This window comes from Myotis davidii, unplaced genomic scaffold (assembly GCF_000327345.1).
Source record: "Myotis davidii unplaced genomic scaffold, ASM32734v1 scaffold1381, whole genome shotgun sequence".
Taxonomy (NCBI): Eukaryota; Metazoa; Chordata; class Mammalia; order Chiroptera; family Vespertilionidae; genus Myotis; species Myotis davidii.
The window spans coordinates 173831-182045 of NW_006291301.1; the positions used below are offsets into that span (position 1 = coordinate 173831).

An 8215-nucleotide genomic window follows, 5' to 3' on the forward strand; every position below is an offset into this window, starting at 1 on the left:
AATAAAAGGGTAATATACAAATTAACTGGCTTTCGTTAGCCTCTTCTTAGCACATGCAAATGAATTATTGGCATCTGCCTAGGTAACTTATATACATAAGAGATAACACATGAGATATAAAAAGTGTTTACATAATTAGTATATATTTTAACTTTATTTAGACCCCCTTCTATTTGCTAAGATTCTCTGGGAGAGGGTAAACAAAACAATTCAAAATTTCTCTGGACTATCCCTTATCTAAGCATACTATTTAATAAGAATCAAGTGCTGGAAAACTTCTGTACTACTGATTTAATCTACTTTGTTTATAATCCAGGATCCACTAAATTCCTATCTTGTGACCTTGTGGGTTGCTTAACTTTTCTGTCCTCATTTTTCCCATCTTTAAAATGAGCATCATAATATTACAACTTCCTAGTACACTGATTAGGATTAACGGAATCATACCTATATGTTACTGAGATGAGTACCTATATGGTACTGAGAAGAGATAGTAAGTACTCTGTAAATGTTGATCATTATTATGGAACTAGAGGCCTGATGCACGAAATTCATGCAAGGGGCTTGGCCCTTGCAGCTCCAGCTGCCTCGGTCCTTGCAGCTCAGCTTTGTCTGGAAGGTCATCCAGACTGTCATTCCGCTGTTCAGCCATTTGGTCAATTTTCATATTACACTTTTATTATTATAGATGGAGTTTAGAATGGCAGTTAAGAGCCAAGGCTCTCTAGTTAATCTTGCTTGATATTTTTCTGGTTCTGCCTTTAGGTAAGACATTTAATCTCACTGAGCCATATTTCTCTCAATTGTAGAATTGGTATAATGATGGTACCAAAGTCAAAGAAACTCACACTTTTTGTGAGTGTAAATAAAATAATATTTACAAAGCACTTAGAATAGTAGTGGGTTATATAAACATTCAATATATATAAACTATTATAACAAATAGCAACATCTGTATAGGATTATAAACTTCACAAGAATACGTAGAAGACATTTATTTAATTCAATTTGCATATATTCTAAAAGAGAAACTCTGGATAAATTATTCCAAATAATTAGATCTTAAATTTAGATTAGTGTGCTTTTGTTTTGTTTATTTTTTTTTTGTTTTATTTCATTGCCCAGTGTTCCGGTAAGTGGTTGAATTTTTCTAACAAACATTAAGTAAACATATCCTATATAATAAAAGCTCAGCACATGAAATGGCAGAATGACCAGAATGACCAGAGACCAGAACGACTGCCGCCACTAGCTCCAGCAAGCCCCACCCCCCCAGCGGGGACCCCCACCCTGATCGGGGCTGGGGCCTGCCTGCAAACCACCCACAGCCCCTCACCCCAGATGGCCCAGACCCCCAGTGGGGATCCCCAACCCAACTGGGGGTGGGGCCAGCCTGAAAACCACCCAGTGGCCCCTCGCCCAGGCCGATCCTGTCCCCTAGTGGGGACCCCTACCCCAATCAGGGGTGTGTCCAGCATGCAAATCCCCCATGGTCCCTTGCCCTGGCTGGCCCCACCCCCCAGCGGGGATCCCACTCTAACTGGGAGTGTCCCACCTGCAAACTGCCTGCAGCCCCTCACCTCAGCTAGCCCTACCCCTCCAGGGGGACACCCAGCCCAATAGGGGGCATGGCTGGCCAGCTAACTGCCCAGCAGCCCCTCGCCCAGGCCAACCCTGTCCCTCAGCAAGGACCCCCACCCTGATCAGGGGTGTGCTCAGCATGCAAACCCCACACCCTGGCCATCCCTGCCTCTCAGCAGGGACTCCCACCTTGATCTGGGGCCCTCATTAATTCTAATAGTGGAACAACCAGAATGACCACTCAACCAGTCACTATGAGGCACACTGACCACCTCTTGGTCCTTTTCCCTGGCCAGCAGGCTCCGATCACCCAATGGTGAACAGGGAACTGGGGATGGGTGGCAGGCGATCTGGGTGGTGCCAGGCCAAGGCCCCTGCTCCACCAGTTGCCCCAAACACAGAGGGCAACCCATGGCAGGGGTGGGGCCGGTGAGTGGGTAGAACGGCCGACCTCTCCATTCCTCCCCCTGGGCCAGAAGGCTCTGATCACCTGATGGTGAATGGGGAACTGGGGGTGGGTGTCAGTGGTGGGCAGGGCTGGCTGTGGCCAGCTGGGGAAGATGGCCCTGATCGCAGGCCAGGCGTAGGGACTGTACCCATGCACGAATTTTGTGTGCTGGGCCTCTAGTATGCACTAAATATGAAACAGTTAAATAGCAAAACTTTGTGTTAGCTAGACTAGGCCCAGCTCTTAAAGAATCATATAAATATTTGTATCAAGAGACAGGAAATAAGCAAAAAGGAATGAACTTTATGGAATAAAGTATTGGAAGAGAGTTTCAGAGAAATCTTTTAATACATCAGAGTACAATCACCCAAGAGTCACTTCCTCTGCAGCAGAATAGCAAAAAACGGTCACAAACATTCAAAAAGTTTGTATTTAGGTGAGCACTAAACTTTGTAGTTTCTGGGTTGAACATATCAGTACAAAGGTATCTAGAAAGAGAAAAAAGAAATACCAGCATAAAAGTGATAGAGATATAGTTGATGAAGTACAAATAGATGAAGCATTACCAGGGGTGGGCAAACTTTTTGACTTGAGGGCCACAATGGGTTCTTAAACTGGACCAGAGGGACGGAACAAAAGCATGGATGGGGTGTTTGTGGGAACTAATATAAATTCAAAGTAAACATCATTACATAAAAGGGTACGGTCTTTTTTTTCAATAGTTTTATTCATTTCAAACTGGCCAGATCCGGCCCATGGGCCATAGTTTGCCCATGGCTGGCTTAGACCCACTCCCCTAAGCTGGCAGTGTCTGCCCCTGGTGGTCAATGGTAAAGCTAAGGTGGAAATTCAGGCATTCTAAATCTAGAATCCATGTTTTAACAGTTGCTCCATACTCCATATTAATCCATTATAAAAAAGAAATTTGTAATTATAAAAAACACTAGAGGCCCGGCTCATGAAATTCATGCCTGGATATGGTCCCTAGGCCTGGCCTGCGATCAGGGCCATCTTCCCTGGCTGCCCGCAGCAGCTCTGATGCCACCCACCCCCAGTCTCCCATTCACCATCGGGTGATCAGAGCCTGCCAGCTTGGGGGGAGAAATGGAGAGGTCGGCTGTTCAGCCTGCTCACTGGCCCTGCCCTCCCCACGGGTTTCCCTCTGTGTGTGGGGCCACTGGTGGAGCAGGGGCCTTGGCCTGGTGCTACCCACATCACCTGCCACCCACCCCTAGTTTCCCATTCGCCATTGGGAGATAAAGTCTGCCAAGAGGTGGTCAGTGTGCCTCATAGTGACTGGTTGAGTGGTCATTTTGGTTGTTCCACTGTTAGGGTCAATTTGCATATTACCCTTTTATTATATAGGATAGATGCCTGGTGCTCAGGTGGTGGCTGGCCAGTCTGCCCTTATGGGGGCCCCGTATTGGGACAGGGCTGGTCAGGGTGGGAGGCTGCTGGCTGTTTGCAGGTTGACCATGCCCCCTATTGGGGTGGGGGTCCCCACTGGGCGTCAGGGCCATCTGGGGTGAGGGGCTGTGGGTGGTTTGCAGGCCGGCCCCAGCCCCGATCAGGGTGGGGGTCCCCACTGGGGGGCAGGGCTGGGTGGGTCAAGGGGTTGCAGTCATTCTGGTCTCTGGTTGTTCTGCCATTTCAGTCGCTGGGTTTTTATTATACAGGATACTGTAGTAATAGCCATACTTATGTTAATTGCTAATGAACTACTTAGAATTAATTTTACAATGCAGGTTAAATTCTTCTTGAATGAACCTTTTGTGGTTGTTATAAAGACCTGAGTTAAAAACACTGCCACTCAAATAAACAAGGAGAACCAACAACTCTGCTAGCCTGAAGTTGTGATCCCATCTGGGGTCAACAGTGGACAGGCTCAAGATTTAACAAGGATTTCCAGGAAGTAAACCAATCAAAGTTTGATAAGCTCTCCACTTATTCCAGGCTGTGTGCAGGCAGAGGCAGAAATAAGCCCAAGTCACATATACATTCCTGGCAGATAGAATATCCACATGCATAGAAAAGACACAAGAAAGCTTGGTGGAAATTACAAGCTGAGGCTGACTTGCAAGTGGCCTGAATTTTGAATGTGCTTGTTTTCCAGGCCACACACAAATCCATCAGGAGAGCAAAAGAGCATTACTGGCTGTGGTCCTTAAGCACAAAGTGTGAAAAAACTTTGCATGAACACTGACCTATGTGAATACATTAGTGATTCTTGGAAAACCAAACTTAAAAATAAAAACAAGGAACAAAAAGAATGAGTAGAGTCATTATGTATGAGACACACTTCAAAGCTTTAGTTCAGGCTAGTTATTAAATAATCAACAGTAACCCTCAGAGAATAAAATAACAATCTAGAGTTGTTATTTTATGCAGTATTCAATAAGAAATTACATGACATGCAAAAAAACCAAGAAAGTATGATACATGCCCAGAAAAAAAAGTAATCAGGTGAAACTCTCTCAATTTCCCCAGATTTAGCATTTAGCTTAGAAAGACTTTAAGGAATTATGGTGACAATATTCAAAGACCTAAATAAAATCATGCCTATAGAATAAAAGTGAAATAAAGAATAATTCAACAAAATGTGAGATTAAAAAATTTTAATGTAATTTTTAAATTGTTTTTACTTTTCAGTAAAATTAATACTTGTGACACTTTTCCCTGAAATTATGAATTAACTGTCCAGAGTTAACAAGAAATGGGTTTTTCCATTGAATTTATAAAATATTTAGCTTGTAAGAAACAAATTTTTCTTTTTCATTATTATTATTACATAGCATTCAAGGATAATAAAGCTGTCTTGAGATTTCAAACTGAGAAATTTTTGCAAGAGTTTTAAAAAGTGAATCAATCAAGGTACAGTTTAAATATTAATATACACATACTCCAGACCCCAATTCCATTTAACACAAATATTAACCTTTCTGTTTAATTCCCTCTGCTTCCCCCCAATATGACATGACTTTGTAGAGCAGTGGTTCTCAACGGGAGCACCTTTGCCCTCCAGCACACATTTGGCATCAGTAGTAACTGTTACTGTGATGGGGTGTGGTGGGGGTACCAATGGCAAATAGTGGGTAGGACCCAAGGATGCTGCTATATGTCCTTTAAGGCACAGGATGAACCCCCACAACAAAGAATTACCCAACTCAAATGTTAACAGAACCAGTGGTAAGAATCCCTATGGTAGAGTATGACCCAATTTCCATTTTACAAATATCCTGTCTGTCCTCTGTAATTCTGAGAACACAGACCTTGATAGAAATCAGGACACATAACATTTTTTACCTTGGACCTGCGCCCCTAGTTTAACATCTTAATATGGAAAGTTATTTTGAGCTGTTCTGAAATAGTTTAGCAAACAGTTTCTGTTGCACATTTTTCTGGACTATGATAAAACTTTAATGATATGTAAAGCACCTGGCAAATTAAGTGCTCTACAAGTTCTGAAAATGTCTCAACATATTGAAAATAAAGAGCTTCACTTATTTGTTCAAATTTGTCAGGACTGTTTAGACAGGTTAAGTTTAATTGATTTACTTTTTAAAAATAATATTTCATAACTGTCCTTTACAAATAAGAGTGTGTATATGTGGGGCCTGTGATACAAATAAGAATTGTCCACACAAATTCGGGGTGTAAAATATCAACATATCCAATGAGAATTCTAATGGGGAACCCAATTTTTAAAAAATCATTTTAAGTTTACTAAGTAGAGACATTTTTTAGTATTTTACTAATCATTCATCTCCACATTCACATTCTGTGTGTTTTCTCATGGACAACAAACTGATTCAAATTATTTAAGTTATCCCACCATGTAAAGAAAAAAGCCTCTGCAATACATTGAAACATGGAGTTATCTTAATTTCACCACTGGCCGCCTTTTTCAGCATTTCTTCCACCAATTCCTTTGACCCATAGTAATAACTTTTAATCTCATTAATTAGGGTCTGGATCTGAAGTCACGTTCTTTCTCACAAACACTATGTAATCAATTTCATGTTCTCCACAGATACTATCAGACGGGGCCTTATAGTGAATTTGAGTCAGATAATTAATTTCTTCTGGAGGAACCTGTTCCATGGGAATTCCCAGTTCAGCCTTTAAAACACCTTTGTGCTCCTTGCCTTACTCCAGTTGCTTCATTTTCCTCAAACTCTCCTGGGTTACTTAAGAGATGACTACAACAAGTATTGGTAAAACAACCTGGAAAGGTAATTTTAGCATCTGATCTCTGCTGTAGCAGGAGCTTATTTTCAGTGTTGAATAAGAAGACACTAAAAGCTCCATGCAATAATCCTTTCTCAATGTGACAATTCTTCTTGGTCTCAGCCCAATTTTATTGTCATTTTCATCAATAAGAATACACATCTCTGCCCTGGCTGATGTGGCTCAGTGGTTAGAGTGTTGGCCTGGGGATCAAAGGGTCCTGGTTAGATTCTAGTCAAGCGCGCATGCCTGTGTTGTGCGTTCAGTTCCCTGGGGACGTGTAGGAGGCAGTCAATCAATGATTCTCATCATTGACGTTTCAATCTCTCCCCCCTTCTTCCTTCCTTTCTGAAATCAATAATATATATATATATTTTAAAAGCTGTGCCGCATTTACATTAAAAAAAGCTGTACTACTTGGCTGTCAAAAAAGGAAGAAAATCTTACCTTTTGTGACAGCATGAAATTGGTGCGAGTGTTGGCTACTGCCACAATTGCCCATTAGGAGCAGGGGGAGGTGGAGAAGCCCTCAGGGGCAATTGAGGCCTACAGCTGCCGCTCACACCCACTGACAGTGCTGAGTGATCAGAACTGGTGCTGGGAGCCAACAGCGGGTGTGAGTGGCGGCTCTGGTGCTGGCAGCAGGCACAAGCAGTGCCTCTAGTACCGGCAGCAGGTGCGAGCACCAGGCAGGACTACGGCATGCGGGAGCAAAGAATTTCCAGTAACCACCAGAGGCTCACACCGATGACAGCGACTGGTGCCCCATCTTGGTCTGGCACCCTTGCTCACCTGCTCCACCATCCCTCTATGGCTGACACTGGCCATGTACTACCCTCTGTCTCCTGCTGTCGATGCCCGCTATGTTCCGTGTGCGCCCCTGGTGGTCAGTGCATGTCATAGCTACCGGTCTTTCAGTTGTTCCACTGTTCAGTCTATTTGCACAGTAGGGTTTTATATATATACTAGAGGCCTGTTGCATGAAAAGATTTGTGCAATAGGCCTTCCCTTCCCCTGGCTGCTGGCACTGGTTTTCCTCTGGCACCCAGGCCTTCGCTCCAGACAGAGCCTTCAGTCTTCACTCCTCTGCTTTGTCCCTACATATGCAAATTAACCGCTATCTTTGTTGGGTTAATTTGCATACTCTCCTGATTGGCTGGTGAGCGTAGCAAAGGGACAGTTAATTTACATGTTTGTCTATGTATTATTAATATATATATTGTTTCTATATATTATTAGATAGATAGATGATAGATAGATAGATAGATAGATAGATAGATAGATAGATAAATATTTTAAAAAAATACATATCTCTGCCAGGAGCTGAACCTGTTGCTTATCAAGATTGTTGATGTTGATTTCATGCATTGTTACAGAATGTCTGATTTGTCCTAGGATCCTGAGGTGCCAACAGCCCATGGACTGCCACTCGCTGCCTATGCCTCCCTACAATCCAGGTCCGCCCTATGCCGTGAGCCCAATGGCTCGGCCCTGCCCCCATGCCAGATTGCTCCACGTGTCTGCAGGCCAATTGTGCCAGGCCAAAGCCTGACCTCATGTCTCACAATGGCACCATGCCCACCTCGTGCAAGGTCTCTCGGGCAACTGGGATCACAGAGCCGGTTTTAGCCCAGGGGTAGTGCCTCTCCTCCATCAATTGGGTCCCTGGACAGAGGAGCCACCTGACAGAGGAGAAAGAAATTATGAAAGAGAACCAAATGGAAATTTTGGATTTGAAAAGTACATTAAGTGAATTAAAAATTTTACTAAAGGGGTTCAATAGAAGATATGATATGGCAATAACAAGAATCAGTGAACTTGAAGATAAATCAATGGAAGCTATCTGTTCTAAAGAAAATGTTTAACTGTGGGACAACATAAAGTATACCTGTACTGGAGTCACAGAAAAAGCACAGATAAAGAAGCAAAACTAACATTTTAAGAAATAATGGCAGAAAA

At 43.0% G+C, this 8215-nt stretch overlaps 1 pseudogene; it reads right to left on the reverse strand.

The window, feature by feature from the left end:
* Nucleotides 1-5684: 5684 nt before the first annotated feature.
* LOC102774105 lies at nt 5685-7648 on the reverse strand (annotated as a pseudogene).
* Between the last annotated feature and the right edge of the window lie 567 nt (nt 7649-8215).